The 16,398-nt window shown below is 42.9% G+C and overlaps 1 long non-coding RNA gene across 1 annotated transcript in view; it reads right to left on the bottom strand.

The window, feature by feature from the left end:
* Nucleotides 1–4,199: 4,199 nt before the first annotated feature.
* Nucleotides 4,200–16,398, bottom strand: part of LOC130535840 (uncharacterized) — a 21,735-nt gene continuing 9,536 nt past the window's right edge. The window contains exons 3-4 of the long non-coding RNA XR_008953209.1: nt 8,624–12,539; nt 4,200–6,011 (exon numbers count right to left, since the gene is read on the bottom strand). This is a non-coding gene — a long non-coding RNA (uncharacterized LOC130535840). The remainder of the gene's footprint in view (nt 6,012–8,623; nt 12,540–16,398) is intronic.

Raw genomic sequence — 16,398 nt, 5'->3', positions numbered from 1 at the left:
AGCTCTTCAATCCTCAAACACACACCTGCGCTCACTGTGAGCCATCGCGGTTGTCATCATTTCAACATCAACATCAACTACAGAGAGTGATTATCTCATCTCTGCCTACAGGTTTGCACTAATACCACCCACCTGTGTGGCCCCAGGCCTGTTAGGGGAATACATTTTTCCTAAACGTCCCTGGAGTCCTTCAGATTTGGCTTTTTAGCAGAAACAACATTACAACTGTACATCAGTATCAAAGTGCCACTACCTTTTTCTGCTAGTATGCAATTTGGAGCTGAATACAGAACTTTATTCGATTGCCGACGACTGCTCGGCGTCTCCGGTAAGGTTACAAATTCAGAACCGTGTGTTGATTTCTCAAGACTACAGCCTCATCTAACAACTGTGATAATAAACAAATACTGTCAATAATCAGTGTAATCCAGCGGCTGTTGCCACGGTAAACCACCCACCCCCACACAAAGCACATTTTAGCTGCATAAGCAGATTGATGGCAACTGATGAGAGCACCTGCGGCTCTCCCTGAACCAGTTCTATATCAGCAGCTATGCTATAAATGAGAAACACGGTGGAATGGCCAGAGGAAAAGGTGCCCTGTGTATTTAATCAGGGGTGTTTCTTGTCTTTGTCTTTCAGCAGTGTTGTTTTCATGTGTCCGCGTGCATTAAATGTGCTAATTAGGCTTAACTTTGCCTTGATGTGTAAATGCTGACATGCAGACGTGGAACCTTCAATGGCAGAGATCAATTCCTCCTTCTGGGGCAGCTCATTAATGATGAAGGCTGCTGAATCCACAATTGCTGCTGCCACCAAGCCGACTGAAAACAAGTGGGACAATACAGCTGGTGCCTCCTTTACAATTGATGCCTAAGCTTGGTCTGCATCACATGGAAACAGTAAATTGTCTCCATTTATATTCTTTTGTAGAGGATAAACTTCTTGTTGCTTGTGTATGGGGAGGGCTGGATTAGTTCTGGTAATTTAACTAAATATTGGTAGATAATTTGATCCAACATGTAACTCAATAAATGTTACACTTTGTACCCACAAATGTTGCTCAGTTCGAAATAAGTATTTTCTCAATAGAATCACTAATTAGTCATAAATGATTCACTGCATGCTTGCAGCTATGTGTCCCGCTCAAAGGCATAATCACTTTTAATCCAACAAAGGAAACCTTCATGCACAGCCTAATATCACATTATCATGTATGAGATTCCCTAACAAATTTACAGAATCCTCAGGACCTAATGATTCATATGTTTGGGCATCAACGTTCGTGTTCTGAATGTCTTTATCCCTGTTACATATAATCAGAAGGAGGGGAACGGGTGTGTGTCCCAGTTTGTGCACGCTTGTGTCAGGGGGTGTTAGTGACACAGCGGTCTGGGCATTGTGGGACTTCATCAGAATTCAGCACACGGCCTGCAAAATGCAGCAAATGGGCTCTTCATTGGAGTGACAGCTCAGAGTCTGCTGCCACCCAGAGCTTCAATTAGCCTGCCAGAGCAAGGCGGCTCCCAGGAGCTTTCTGCACATCCGCATGTTTCACCTTTCTGTTTCCCTTTTTACCCCCTTCTCATCCTTCAAAGCTTTCCTGTCCTATCACATTTTCTTTATCTGACCTCCATATCTACCTGGTGTTTGCTTTTTCGGAGCATTGTCCTTTCTTAGCTCCCTGATTCCACACATGCCAAACTGAGCAAAACTCTCTGTAATGTGCTAAAGGACAGACAGGTGCAAAGGGTGTTGAAAAGCAGAAAATGAGTGAAGAATAGAGATGTAACAAAATGAGAAATAGATTACATTCCTGGTCCCTCTTCAGGAGTTTGAAAATGTTGAGTCCCAATTTTCTTGTTTTTAATGTCTGTGCAGCTGCAGTGGTGATGCTAATTAGACATAATCTGTCCCTCACAGACTGAGGACAGCCGAGTTTACACACAGAACATGAAGGGAATGTTCTGAAAGATACAATCTGTAGCATTAATCCAATATTTCCATATAAAATGTGTTGAATTGTCCCACGTCAAAATGTCTGAAATATCCACATGGGAGCCACGGTAGTTAGCACCGTTGCATCATGGCAAGACTGGATTAATATTATTTAAACAGGCTTTGATTCCAGTTCTGGCTCTGGGGTTTGTGCGTTCTCCCCATACTTGAGGGGGTTTTTCTTTTCCCTCTGTTTGTGCAGTGTATCCTGTGATGGACTGGTGGCCTCTCCAGGCTGTTTTCCTGCCTCTCGTACTGTGACTGCTGGGACAAACTCCAGAATTCCCCTTGACCCTGACAAGGAACCGGGGCTGATTAATAGAAAAAAACAAATGGATATATAAGTAGAGCCACTTTGGCTTCTCGGGTATTTATTATCAGAATCATCTTTAATATATTTAACTTACAGATATGTCAAACTGAACTGTGCATTTTAGCTGCTAATACGGGATGATATGCGTGCTGATATGCTGTATGGTCAAAATGAAATGCTTGTAATCATTTGTGGCATTTTTAATATTTTAATTCCCATTCAGTCTAATTGCATCAGGGTTTAATCAGCAGAATATTAAGTTAGGTGAACAGAATTTAAACAAATTGTTGTTTCCCGCTGTGATTGAAATGCGTCTGGTGGCACTAAAACAAATGTGATCACAGAGGCTCCCAGAGAAAATTACATTTCACTTCATGTGCGACCGCATCTGTGCCCTGTCAGCAGGATAAAATCACATCATGCATTCTGTGGATATCAGTGATTTTAAAGTAAAGCGTGTGCACGTGTGCGCGTGTGTTTGAAAGGGGGAAGGGGTGCCAAGGCATCGCGCAGCCCTGAGTCAAGGACACATGAGGCTGACTGCCAATGTCACTCCACTTGAGGTCCGGTTTCAGGGTTCAGCCAAGGATTATCAGTGAATCACCAGCCATCATTTATATTTCTCTCTTTCTGCTCCATCAACAAACAGATCATCCATTTAAATGCAGAGTTAATCCTGAGTGTGACAGATGATTGTGGTTCAAATGCATCAACAACGCCAGTGGGAAGTAAAGCTAATATGGCAAACCCAGACAATATTTATGGGTCAGAAATCAAATAAAGTACAATGCTTTTATTTTATTCAATTATTCCGTATATTTGTGCTGCATTAACTGATCCTCATGCAGGTTTTTAATTGCATTTTAGATGCTGTAAGTCAATGTGAAGCAGAGTCGAAGCCTTGGAGGTGGCATCCATGATGGAGCCCAGTGTGGCTGTGGGACTGTTCCCCACTGGCTCCACATGACCTTTCCAAAATGCTATACAAGTGAATCCTAATGACTAACACGGCATTTGACATTTACTGAAGCAAACCGAGTGCAGCACCACTGAATACAACATCAAAATGTTAATGCTGTTTGAGCCCAGAAGTGAACCTCCAGAGAGAAAGATGTGAAATTTAGTTCCAGATTTTACTACCAGAAAACACTATAAGAAATTGCAGTTTTGTGCATGATATCCATTCAGATGAGGTAAATGGCTTTGCTTCAAATTAAAAGCATGTCTGAGGTGCTGAAAAGGCCATGAAGATTGATGGGAGGCTGGTGGGTGCTCCTGTTGTATAATACATCATCTCTGTTTTGGCAGAACTGTCAGCAGGATTGGATTTACGTCAGAGAGCACATGTGTGATGCAATGATGTCAACACCCAGCCGCACACACACACGCACAAACACACACGCACACCTCTTCCTGGAAACACAGGTCTGAGGTCAAACAAGGCCTAGGGAGAAATGTTGCCTTCCTCCAACCATCACTAAGAGCCTGTGAAGCAAAGGCCACGAAAGAGAAGGATCAAGACACCTGAATAATGAAAACACAAATTTTCTGTATGTACATTACTGTGGGGAGCTATTTAGAAGACTGTTTACTATGAGCCATGGTTTTAAGGCAACCCAGGAAAAGAACATTCATCAAGGTTTAATGGAATTAGACAGGGCTCCATCAGTGGGTTAAAGACTTACATTAGCCCCATATTGACTCTGTCAAGCAAAGGCACAGAGGGGCTGATGGGATTTTGTCCATTTCAGTCACATCATTTATATTTGTAAAATCAGATAAGAGAGAAGTTAACCCCCTTAACCCTCTTTGTGTAGGACAATGGGCTTATTTTTGATGACTATTCAGCAGGGGTTCATGACAACCATACATGCACAGACAATGTGGATTAGCTGGAGCTAAGACACAAGGCTCACACCGTTGGAGAAGCTTTATTGTTATAACAGCAGCAGCACATCTGTATTCATGGGCTATTGTGTGGTTCTACATATTTCAGCAGCGCGGGAAAAACGGAATAGCTGGAAAGTCTCCTTCACACGGCGTGGCCCAGCTGCAGAGCGCAGATAGAGCCCCTGCACAGCACTTCAAACACAGCAGCTCAGGAAAAAACAGCGCAGCAGACAGGTGCCAAGGGCTTATCAGAGAATAACAGGAAAAGGATGGAAATAGTTGAAAAAAATAGCTCACTAAGTGTCGTCTCAGTGGCTGATGTCTATTAAATGCTGAAGCGTGAAAGTCTGAATGTCAAAGGAGCGTCCGTTTGCTGGAACAGCCTTCCTGAATCCCATTAAACATGTTAAACCCAGTCTTTCAGCATGGTGTTTTCACGCTCACACCAAGTGTTAATAATAATAAACACGTGCTGGGGGCTCTTCTGCATAATGGCTATTGGGACCTTGACTTATATGGTGACCCTCAGCATTCAAGGTCTCCAAAGCTCTCAGCTCTTGTGTTGATTCTCTGGCTGAACTACTCACATTTATGACACCCCCCTCCCACACAAGGTTGTTCCACCGCCTTTCTTCCAGGCTTTGTTTGCCAAGGCCACCCCATATCACGCAAGATATTTGCCTGTCTTTCATTCCGAGACTTGTGCATGAGACGTCTGGCGAATTAATCAAGAAAATCTGTTGTTAAAAAATGGAACTGAGAATCATGAAAAGGCTGGTCACAATAACAAAAATCAAAATTCCACTACAATGCCATGATTACATATATTATGACATATATTCATATGCACAATAAAACCTATTTTTCTACCGTTTAGTGGACATTTTGCTGAAAATATTCCACATGTCAACAACAAACGGTCCACTAGGTGTCACTATGGTCCCATTCCCTCCCAGGCCGCAGTCTGCCCGACACTAACCTCTGTGAGCAGGAACTGATGAGGGACCCACTCTGTTAGTGGATACTCACACTAAACTGCACGGCTGCGTTGTGTAGAGAGAGTGTGTGTAGCTATTACTATTCAGGAGCATCTCCTGTCTTCTCATCCCTGTGTCTGCAACACAACTCTGCCCAGCAGAGAGAGCGAGTGTGTGTGTGTGTGCGTGTGTGTGATTACTGTTGCAGTTAGACTGCATGCATTATGCTGCATGTGAAACAGAGGTCCAGCATGTAGAGGATATCTCAACGCAAACAACAAAAATGTATCTTTTTCATGTAAAAATGCCAAAGTTCTGTCAAAATATCTTTCAAAATATTCATTAGACAATCAAAAAAAGCACAAAAAACACGTAGCTTTCTTTCCATCATATACATATATCACAAAAGATAAACACAGATGTTAAAGGCAGATGTATCCCACTGTTATTGGCGTCTGTTTGTTCTGACTGATTGAGTAAAAAAGTAATCAGATTCTTTTCACGGCAGCCATTGCAAAAAATCAATACTATATAAGGAGGCCTGATGAATTTGAAATCTGTACTCAGAGTAGATATCGACCAGTCTCAGTCCAAAGATTGCTCATGCAGATGTGAAATCAATTGTATTCTCTAACACCACACACTTCTTTACAGCGAGCACAAGTGAGAGGAAATCACCTGAGTGACATCAACATTCATTTATTCACCCATAAATCCATCACAGCGCTTTCGTGCATTCGATAGCAGCTCTGCAGCTTTCCTGGAATTGAGGCAACATGTGCGTTGACACTGGAGCAGTGGCACACAGAGAGATCTGGGCGTGGTGCTCTAGGCTGGGGAGGACAAAAAAACCAAGGGCCCCCTTCTGGTTAGCCTCAAACAAGGAAAATGGAATGTTGTTACTAGAAGCGCAGTGGTCAGGACAGCATCACAATCACCATGATATTAAAAATCTGATGTGATTAAGGGAATAATTCAAGATGAATTTAAGTGGATATGTACTGTTGATATGCATGAAATAAATGATTCAGAAACTCCCTGATGATAGGTATTGTGATGATCCTGTAACACGACTGACTGAAACCTTCTCCAGGCTTCCGGTGGTTCATTCAGTTGTTTGCGGGAACGTATTCTCCAGGCTCCTGGTTAATGTCATTAGGAGTGGATTCACTTCACCTGGGCTAATCCAGCTGTTCCCTACAATTATATTTCAGCCTCTCAGCCATATCTGACCCTGGTTCACAGCAATAAGGCTTTCCAGGAATGACTCTGTGATTGGGTTACCGGCTGGTTTACGCCAAGCAAAAATTATTATCCTCAACCATATTCAGTTACACCCCACAATTGCTTTTATTCTAATAAATGACTTTTGCAAATGGGTGATCTAATTTTAGATTTATAACTCAGTTTTCTTTATTTTAATTTTAATTTTAATAGATACCAAGAGTAACATGAGTTAATGCAAAAAAAAAGTGCATCCAAAGGTTTTCATTGCAAATCCAGAAGGATTATATAAGACAGATTTCTTCATTCTCTCAGCACCATAACACAGAAACCTTCCCTTGAAGCACAACTCCAATTTGTCTGATATAGGAGCTGAGGTCCTGCTACTCTGCAACAGAGCATGTTTGAGGACGAACAGAGACAGCCACAGAGGAAATAATAGTGCTAAGCTATGCGTAGTCACACAGTCCAGCCCCTTTTTCAATTCTTCATTAGTTAGTTCAGCTCCACAGGGCCACTTGCCTGATGCTACGGGAGGATGTCCTATTAACTGCAGCTTTACTGAGCCACTGAGGTTTTACATCTGCAAGCAGCTTTCGGGGGTTTTTTTTATTTATTTTTTTTAGCTTGACAGCTAACATATGGCTTTAAAAACATCTAATAATCTCCAGCCTCAGCATGGAGCATCTATCATTATGCTGCAGTGGTGATGCATCTCTCCGCTCTGCGGCGGACCACTAGTTGCAGCAATCCTCTCTCGGTGCTGTCCGTGGTGCTGGAGAGAACAAAGGCATCAAAGCAGGAGCCCTCCTAACTCTTTCTCGACCAGGAGGGGCCAAGGACTGAAGGGGGAGGTGCCTTGTGTGTACTTGATTCAATTAGGCAGTCAGTGAGGCCTCCCAAGGGAGAGGGCTGCAAGGAATGGGGCTGCGGGCCTGTCTAACAAAGACGTTCAGCCCAGCCCTTTGCCCTGGCTGAATCCACCTCATTAGTCAGCCGAGTGAGGCCCGATTGTCTCAAACGCTGACCTCACACAACAGTAGAGGGATGGCTGCATCAGAAGGTTGAAAAGAAACTAAGAGATAACCGAAAGGTCCCAGGTAGTTATTTCATTTAACAGTCCTAGTAAGAAAAGTGTATACTTAAAGTTAATTCTGTCAAGTCCACACAAATAACCGCAGCACACAAAAACTGACATCATGAAGTTAAATATGCGCCTGGTTAGGAAATACTGTATGTGTAGCTGTTGGCAAACATCAGTCAACCACTATCTGATTCACCACCACAAGTCCTGCAGATTTCTCTTTATTGCGTGGAGGATAAGCAGCTCACGCTTTGAATGTCAGATTAATATCACAAAGTGGGATTTGTGGATTCATGGCTGTTCAGTCAGTCCTGAGAAAAACAGCAGATGTCTGTGGGTCCCTCATCAGCGTTTGCACCCTGTCAGGGTCGCTGATGGAGAAATTCATACATCTGCTTTGTTTTCTCTAATCACTGCCTGACGGGCGCCGTCATGTTCCAGTAACATGTGGAATTGGAAAAGCGGCTTCCTGCGCTTCATCAAAACAGATCTGTGTGCCACAAAATATTCACCAGACTCCTATTAAATATCGTCTGGAGTTGAGGTAGTTGGTATAGCTCACCATTATATTTCAGCCTAGCAAATATATTTATCCCAGGTTTAAGCAACAGCTATTTCTCGGAATGACTTAGTGGTTGGTTTATTGGCTGGGATGATTCTGGCAAAACCACTTATCCTTAATCACATTCAGTTACAATCCACAAATGTCTTTTAATTTAGTTAAAGACTTCAGTTTTAAGAATTCAGGACAACAAACCATTTTGCTTTATATGCAATATTGTGATAAATAGTGAAACTTTGCATTAGCCGCTAAGTGTACGTTAATCAGTCACAAAAACATCTGTATTTTTTCATTTTGTATATCTAAAAATAACTTACAAACAAGCTGATTTAAAAAAAAATAGACTGACTATAATTAGATGTGAATAAATAGAAATTCCTCCAGACAGTTTCTGACTCTACTTTGTAATTTGCAATTTAAATATCATGTTTATTCCTGGGTTTCTGCAGGTTTAGCCTGAGGCTACAATTGTAATTACTTAATCAAAAAGGGATTTCTTTGAGTTGAGGTTTTTATATTGGTACCAGGACCGTCAGTGTGCTACTGGATCTACAGATGACCAAAAACAAACCCACCTTCCATAACACCTTCACTTGTGGCTGTACTGGCTGCACACCAGCTCCACCAACCTGCAGCATGACTGCAGCTCCCGCTGCGCCATGGGACCTCTTGGCTGTTTTCGGCAATCACCGCCATCACAGGAGCAAGATAATTACGCAGCTTCCACCCACCAGGCTGGCCCGCGTCTCTAAAACGCTCCTGCAGCAATACCACTTGTCTCGATGACTGTGCGCCACTTTAGTGCACATCTGACAGCATCCATTAATTCAACCCCCAAACTGGAATGAAAAAAGGAAAGAAAAACCAAATTAATTTGGCACTTAAGGCCCCCACCCCTGTGAATAATAGATCCCCTCAAACTGTAATTCATCACCCACAAATCACCATCATCAAATCTCTCATTTTTGCCTAAAATAACTGTTTAGGATCACTCATTTCTATTTATTACATTTAGAAGAATTGCTGTTGTTTTATTAAACCACAGTGTCTGAAATAAAGAGACAAATTAACCAGAAATGCTTTGTTTAAATAAAAGAAACGGAAAAATATAAACACAAAGCAACAATTCTTCGGATCTTTAAGTGCTAAATTTCCCCTTTGAGCCAATTTGAGGTCAGTTTGGTGCAAAGCCGGTCTTTGTCTGCGGCTCATCATCTGGTTCATGATGTGGGTGTCACAATAACAGCTCTCTCACAATTATCACTCATGCACTCAGATCCCAGTAACACCTCTCCTCCTCCCAGAGGGGAGGACAGACGTTGGGCTTTACACTCTCTTGTGTCCTATTATATTTATGCAAATGACAGTAAAATCAGGGGAAATCAAGGGGCATCTTTTCCTGTTAGCACTAATTAGCAACGAATGCTACATGACATGCATTAAACATGAAGTTTCTCCCCATGCAGCTACAAATTTTGACCTTGAAGACAAGGACAAATGTGGAATTTAATAAGACCTTCTTTCCTCTTATGCAAAATTGCTCAATCTCAACTGAGGTGACATTCTGGGGAATCCCTTCTGAGGATCGTTTTCCCGAAACATAATACGAGCAAAATGACCTCATAGAGTCATCGTTCCAGGAAGCCCACATGGCTTCAGCTTGCCAGTAAATCAGAGGCATAAAAGAGCCAAGTATCTGGAGAGAGACCGTCAAGCTCCAAGGCGGACAAACACATTGCGTCCAAGATTGCCACTGCACTCCTGAGAGCTGGTAAATTGTATTTTCTCCCCCCAACTGCCATAGAAGTGACTTCATTAAAATAAAAATGTTGAAAACCCTTCAACAAAATAGTAATAAAGTGTGTTTATGATCCTCTCCAGGAAAATGGCAGGCATATTACTTTAGTAACTGCTGGGAGGCAAGGTCTTTTTCCTAATGAAAGAAAGAAAGATCAAGGAAAATTGGATGAACATGACAGTCACATACAGTGTTAATAACTTTAGACTTCACGCCTTGAATAAAAACAGCCTGGCCTAGTGGAGAAATCAAATGAGGCTGCAGCTGAGAGAGTGAGAGCGCGCGGGAGTGAGAGAGTTGCTCCATCTCATGGGAAACAACCTAAGAAACCTGAAAAAAAACTGAGTAGGCTCTTACTGACACATATAAATACACACACAAATCTCAATTCTGCTAAACGAAAACATATTCTGCGTCCATCTCCGGTCAGCTGCAAACCTAAATAGAGCCGCTTTTCAGTCTTGGTCAATTTTGAGTCCGAAGACAGAAGAAAGAGCGCTGATCAACAGTTGGCACAGTGGGGCTGGTCCCAGCAGGCAGTGCTGTTGTGGCATAGCTGGAGTGAGACCGTGCCCGGCACCTGGTCGGCACCCTGAGAGCAGCTGGCAGATGGTCCTGAAGGGGTGGGGGTCCTCATATACCAAGCAGAGATTAGCCTCTCTCCCTGTGAGGAACACAGAGTGGGAGGGCAACTGCAGGCGGGGAAATTAAACTGCCTAACCGAGAGGGGGATTGGGCACCACGGGTCCAGTGGCCAGAGCTGGATAAGGATCACACGCCCCAGGCAGACAGTTGTTTCAGCTCATTATGGCTTCCAGGACTCCATACTTTGCCTAACAGCTAAATAATTAATGCCTGCGACGTCCATATAACCTCTTCTCTAACCTTTTTGCAGTGTTTTCTCTCTCCATGCTTCTATAAATAGGAGCGTTTCCTGCTGAACACCGTGGCCGTTTTGGTGCTTCTGCATGTTCTGCCAGGCTGAGCATGATTTAGAAACACACAGCCAAAAGTGTCATTTACACACAGCCTGTGTGAGTGCTGCTCTGCGGGGACGACCCAGCTTAAAATGTCATTGGCTGGAGCTCCTTTGAGAGCACACAAAGGTCACTGGTGACAGCAGCTCCAGAGATCCTTATTGATTCCCGATCTTCCACCATTATTCCTGACAATTACTGATGGTATAACTGGTATTCTAATCCATTGGTGTCAGGATGTGTCTGGAATTTTAATAGTACAAATATGCACATATGTAATTCGGGAAATGGTACAATTGCGCAGTCTGAATTTTAATGCAGAAAAAGAATTTGATTATGTTCAATTGCGCTACACAAAAACACAACACGAAAGCAACTTGTAAAGCTGGGTTAAGAACAAGGCGAATATGTTTTATTTTAATTGAAACGCTACACCCGATGAACACTAAAAGCCCTTTAAAAATATTACACATATGAAGATGTGAATACACACAAAGTACGAAATGTCTCATATCAGTGTCGGAGTAATCTAAACAGTATAAAACACATCTGCAAATTTTTGATAGGCCTCAGCAAGAATGTTTTATAATTACATAAATGTTGACATCAGAGGAATCATACTAATACACACATGTGAGGGTATTTCTTGAATTCCAATGTGCCAAACAAACCAAAGTGGACAGATATGAGGCTGTAGGAAAAGGGTGAGTGTGTATGGAGCGGCCTGCAGCCTGCCTGGGCACAGATGGCAGCAGGGCGGGATGTACTGATCTGTACTTATGCCCACACGTGCATGTGCGCGTACACACATACACACACACACACAAATCCTGTATGCATGGATGCATGTGTAAATACTGCTCTCATAAATAAACACCTACGCAGGTGCTGACCATGAGCCATTCCATACAGTGCAAAGAGTCAGAACCCTACATTCTCCTGCTCTCTGTCTTCATCTGGACTTCCAGTTCAAACAGCAGTGTAGAAGATTGAGACGTGTTGATCAAAGGCAAGCTGAGGCGTACAGAGACATTCAAGGCCAAGCGAGATAATGAGAGCACAGGAACGATCAATAGCTCTTGTGTGTGTGTGTGTGTGTGGGGGGGGGGGGGGGGGTGAATGTATGTAGGATGGACAGAGTCTTCATCCTACAGCACGAGAGTGGCATATTTACATGAGTGGAAGAGTCATGTAAAGAGCATGCAAAAAGTGCAGGAAGCCAGAAAACATTAGAAGCACTAATGTTCCTTATTAATATTCCCAGCACAGCCACACACCATATTGATTACTACCAGCAGCCATTTAGAGGTCCTCAGTGGCAAACAGACAGGCAGTAGGGACCAGAGTCATATAGCTAGGTGCTTAGACAGGAAGACGGATAGATAGGTGGATGACTGAAGGCACAGGTTCAGTACATCGATTGGCAGAAGAAGAGATCTCCCTCAGGGGGCAGCAGAGCCCTTTTAGCACCAATTGAGCAGAGGAGGGTGACAAGTTTTCTGCTTGAAGTGGAGAGTGTGTGAGGGAATGGCAGGATGGAGGGATGCAGGACAGAGAGGGGAGCGCTCGTCCACGGCGCTCTGTGGCGTGACAGACGGCGACGGCGAGTGACAAACAGAGCGCTCTGAGAGAGGAGAGGAAGCCATACTGCTTCTCCAGACTCCAGCTCCTCACCCCGGCTCTGGACGTGAGCCACGACATGATCGTCATCCCTCGCTGGAAAATAAAGGAAGAAAAGGACTTTTGTAATTCCAGGATGATCAGAATTTCTTTAACGAATGAAAACACAATGTGGGTGGCAACTGCTGTCTCAACAGAAGATGAGGGTTCTGACGCTCCCTCAGGAAATCCATTAAAGAAAAATAAATACAACATGGGAGTCAATAGCAACGGCTTTGCTATTATTAGAAGCCTGGCAACACGGTCTGTAAATCACATTGTGGCTCCCAGTATATCCAGTTATATAAATAATAAAGCTGTGACTGGACCTATTAATGTAAAATAAATCCCTTTGATTGACACATAAAAATTAGCACTCATTAAAAGCAACAGGAAGAGAAATGCCGACTTAGAATTCTTGACATATAAGCTACATTTAGCAGAGACCAACACATCATTGTCCAAATTTGCATAAAAATCCGTGCATGTTAATAAACTATGTCAGAATAGCTTCATTCATTTAAAAAAAAAAAAATAGAACACAAGTGTTCAGGTCCTGTCAAACGTTTGCTTGGGAGAAAAAAGCCTTCCAGGAACAGACCGTCTGTCCACTCACTGGTTGTTTTTTGTTTAGAAAAGGCTTTATTGAACTCAGGCACAATATGCAGGGAAATGATAATTGATGTCAGAGTCCTGAGGTGCATTAGTGTATTAACAGGATGTGGCCATGCTGGTGTACATTTGCCTTCCCTGAAGGAGACAACCAGCCTCGTCCACCAGCTGCACAGCACAGCTACAGCATATTGATTATATTGCTCATGGAGGCAGAATAAAAGCACTCGTCTGACGGGCCTGCCCGAACAATGTGCGCCACGGTCGTCGAGCTTCTCTGAAAAGAGCGCCTTTCATGCAAGTGTAATTCAGGAAGCAGGAGACAAGCATGGTGCATCTCTGCTGGTCGCTTTTGCAGCAGCACAGAGATCTTTAATGTTATTCGGCATCAGCCAGGCGGGGAAAGATCAGTGGAAACATTTGATGACCATCAAATTCTCACATCACTTGATTAAGTTAGCATTTTAAATTTCACTGGGGGGAGAAGGCTACAAAGGAGGAAAACTGAGAGCAGGCACCTTATCAGCCGTTGATCTAATTAGAGCCTAATGATTTGTCGGTATTATAATTGCTTGGGTCCAGAATCTGTAGGCCCCTACCGGCATCTCAGCGGATACTCACCACCACCGGAGGATCTAATCCATTTATTGTTTAAATAGAGGGTTATATGCACAGGAGAATAAATCTAAATATACTAAGGGAGGGAATGGGCTACTCACCTCAAACCAAGCGAGACAAAGAAACTGTCATCCTGAGGCACAGACAGGCTGCCACAGTGGGGCAGTAGTCCGTTAAAACAGAACCCAGTAGTTTTATAGCTAAAAAAATCTTCACTATGGAATCCCTTATATATGTAAGATGGTCTGTTTTAGATGGTTAGTCGAGCTCATCGTTATGACTGGGGAATTGAAAAAGCAGAGGGACAAACAGTGATCATTGTCCAGTGCTCTCAAGGGGGTCTTCTGATACTAAAGCTTCACAAATCAATGTTTATGACCACCATAAAAAAGAGAGATAGAAATCCCCAGAAGTCTGATTCATCCACGAATCTGATAAGAACAAATTAAATTCAGTCCACTACAACCTGAATTAACTGGATACCAGTCGCCACATGCCATGTTCCTGCTGTAAGTGGTCCTGCACTTTGGTCACACAACACAAAAGGGGCCATTGGTTTTTATCATTTTTATATTTAGCAGTAATATTGACCATATTTACTTGTGTATAGCAAAGATGAAGATAGCATATTCACAATTATGGGCTAGACGACAGATAAGAGAGAAGATGTTACAATTTTGTTTTATTTTTCTTTATATCAAGTCATATTTTTTGCTCAGTTTTATCAGGTTTATTAAAAAAATGACAAATATGAAATTCTAAAGACCCTGAGGTTTTGTCTGGTGGTCATTGCTGGTGATCTCTGCATGAATCGAGGAGCTTTTGATTTATGCATTTCATTCAAAGTGTATTTTATGTAATATGGTAATCTTCAGAATCCAAAATAAAGTATAGATATTAAAAAATGATCGCCGAGTAGAAGATATGTTAAAAATCCAGCAGTGGGTTATTTGAAGAAAAGGCAGCAGAGAATGTAATAGGACAGACGCAGTAACAGGGAAGGGTAAAGAAAGCATGGATTATTCATGTCAATTCCCACAGTGCAAACAGCTCCTTTTTGATGGATTGTGCCTGGGGCAGTCCTCGCTGCTCAATACCAACAGTCCCAGGCAGCCCAGCCTCGCGCTGCTGTGCAGCCGGGATGATGAGCTCTCCCAGACTCACAGACGGAGCCGGCGGCTCTCAGCTACCCTCTGCAGCCAGACAAAATGATGCTGTGTGGTCTGAGGTGAAGCTAAATTTAAAATGGAGTGTGAGGTGGAGGGTAGGAGAGGAGCTCTCCATCTGAGCTCACTTAAGCTTGCTTTAGCCCAGATGGAGAAGTGTAAGGTCTGTTGGTGATGAGAAGACAGGTGGGGCCACGACAGGTACTGGAAGGTCAATAACACAACACTGTTCAATGTGCATGCGCTCACCTGGAACAAAACCTAGCAGGAACGATGTAGAACCATCGCTGCAGATACATACTTTGTGTCATATGAAGTTCTGTATTGACACAACACAAGATGGGGGAATTAAATGATCATTTTAGAAAATAAATAACACAAGAAAATAACAACATGCCAGTCAGGCGGGAACAAAAAGAGACAATAGTCAAATATTTATTCCCAAAATTGTCATAAAGTGCAGGAATTTTCCTGAAACAGGCAGGTTTACAGGAAGCTCCTCTAACATGATCGCATCAATGATGCCCTCAGCCTGCAGCACCAAAGAAGCTTTCTCTCCACAGGAGCCCTGAACTGAATGTGAACCTGATCTTCTTTCTTTTTATAAAAAACCCTTCTATTTAGAAGAGATGTATTTGCAGACAGCAGCAGTCTTTGCCAAATTTCTCCTGGCAGGAGACTGAAATGACTTTGTGTCTAAAGAAACCCCACACAATGTCAGTCAAATCTAGATAACAAATGTTCCCTGCAGCCAAAAACAACCTTAGACAGACTAATGGTGAAGACTGTCTGATCCACTGAGGAGTAATCTCAAGATTTCACACTGGAACAGATCCCATGACTCCTCGGAGCATTCAGCAGGTGAAGATGGATGGTAAATGAGCCCACCTAATGACCAACAAAGCATTCAGAACACCTTAGCAACAGTGAGAATCCCACACGCTACAGGCCTGGCAACAGTCTGAGACTTTAGGTTCAGCTGATGAGCTTATTCTGTATCACCGAGGAGGCAATCGTGTGCTATAGAAGCACATGGCTGGAACAAAGGATGTAGGACTGAGATGCTGCCTCTGCTGGACCATCAGTATTCCCACCACAGTCTCTCATCGCACTCACCAAAAGGCCCATGTGTAATTATTCTGTCACTAACGGTAACAGCTAGACACAAATATACATTCAGTTGCTGATATTTTAAACCTGTACATGTGTAGTCATCATATTGCATTGGTGTTTTACTGTTAAAATGTAGATTCTGTCTGCAGCACAGCAGCTGAATGGAGGGACTGTGTGTGTGTGTGTGTGTGTGTGTGTGTGTGTGTTCTTGTACTTGCTACATATTGATTACCAAAAGCAGCATTCCAGCAAAGTGAGGACATTTTGGCTGGTCCTCACAAATTTATAGGACTGTTTGGGGGCTAAGACATGGTTTTGTTAGGGTCAGGGATGGGGGTTAGTTACGGGACGGTTAGAGTTAGTAAGGAGCTGGGTTATGCATTGTGTCCTCACAACGATATACAAGG

The sequence above is a fragment of the Takifugu flavidus genome, chromosome 13, assembly GCF_003711565.1.
Source record: "Takifugu flavidus isolate HTHZ2018 chromosome 13, ASM371156v2, whole genome shotgun sequence".
NCBI classification, from domain to species: domain Eukaryota; kingdom Metazoa; phylum Chordata; class Actinopteri; order Tetraodontiformes; family Tetraodontidae; genus Takifugu; species Takifugu flavidus.
This window is presented reverse-complemented; position numbering and strand designations above follow the sequence as displayed.